This window comes from Limulus polyphemus, unplaced genomic scaffold (genome assembly GCF_000517525.1).
Source record: "Limulus polyphemus unplaced genomic scaffold, Limulus_polyphemus-2.1.2 Scaffold1029, whole genome shotgun sequence".
Classification (NCBI taxonomy): Eukaryota; Metazoa; Arthropoda; class Merostomata; order Xiphosura; family Limulidae; genus Limulus; species Limulus polyphemus.
Window position 1 is genome coordinate 7,827 of NW_013666639.1, and position 1,570 is coordinate 9,396.

The window sequence follows — 1,570 nt, forward strand, 5'->3', positions numbered from 1 at the left end:
TCACAAGATCATCTTATTCTAAAACTTCAATATATTTCAACATCATATGTGTTATCTCAAATTCTGTAGATTCAGTAACACTTAGCATGTTCAAGACTTCAAGAATCTTAATTCACGACTTTGACCTTCAAAGTTCACAACTTAAAACTATGAGGTGCGTTTTCTCTTAATAGAAAAAAAATCCTCCAATATAATAGCAAACAAAAAGAAAATCAATCAATTGACCATAGATACAAAACGTAAATATCAGATTAGCTTAGTTTCTAAGTGGTTAATGTGTTTGTTTAATTAGCCATCTCTAGAGAATATACAGGATAGATTGTTCCATTATTTCCTACTCAAGTTATGTATAAAATGAAGTAGAACTCTAGAAAAATATACTTACAGTGCAAGCACAACAACTTTACTAATTCAGTAATTTATATTGAACTTTCATACGCATTAAAGCGAACGAGCACTATTCATCTAACCGTCTGTTCCGGGACTGTCTAAAGAACTGAGGAGAAACAGCACTCTTTATATAACCGTCAGTTCCGGGACTGTCTAAAGAACTGAAGTGAAACAACACTCTTTATCTAACCGTCAGTTTCGGGACTGTCTAAAGAACTGAAGTGAAACAACACTCTTTATCTAACCGTCTATTCCAGGACTGTCTAAAGAACTGAAATGAAACAGCACTCTTTATCTAACCGTCAGTTTCGGGACTGTCTAAAGAACTGAAATGAAACAACACTCTTTATCTAACCGTCTATTCCAGGACTGTCTAAAGAACTGAAATGAAACAGCACTCTTTATCTAACCGTCTGTTCCGGGACTGTCTAAAGAACTGAAGTGTAGGGGTGCTCTTTATCTAACCGTCTGTTCCGGGACTGTCTAAAGAACTGAAGTGTAGGAGTGCTCTTTATCTAACCGTCTGTTCCTGAACTGTCTAAAGAACTGAAGTGAAGGAGTGCTAATTATCTAACCGTCCTTAGTGGCTTGACAATTTACCTATTTTGTGCCTGTAATAAACAAATAGTCTTACACGTTGTAAGTTTGCTACACACTTCTACCACATTTTAACCATGCCCAGCATATTTATTGCATAGCTTCTGCCCCCTAGTGGCACAGCGGTATGTCTGCGAACTTAGAACGCTAGAAACCGGGTTTCGATACCCGTGGTGGGCAGAGCACAGATAGCCTTTTTTGTAGCTTTGTGCTTAACTAGAAACAAACAAGCATAGCTTCTACCACTATTTTTAACTATACACAGTATATTTCCTACATAGCTTCTACCACAGTTTTTAACCATACCCAATATAATTTGTTACATAGCTTCTACCACGATTCTTCACCATCCTGTGAATTTCTTACATATCTTCTTCCACTATATTTAACCATAGCCAGTATACTTGTTACATTGCTTCTACTACTATTTTTAACTATACACAGTATATTTCCTACATAGCTTCTACTTCAGTTTTTTACCATCCTGTGAATTTGTTGCATATCTTATACTCCTATATTTAAACAAATACAATATATTTGTTACATAGATTCTGCCACAGTTATTATCCATACCATTATATTT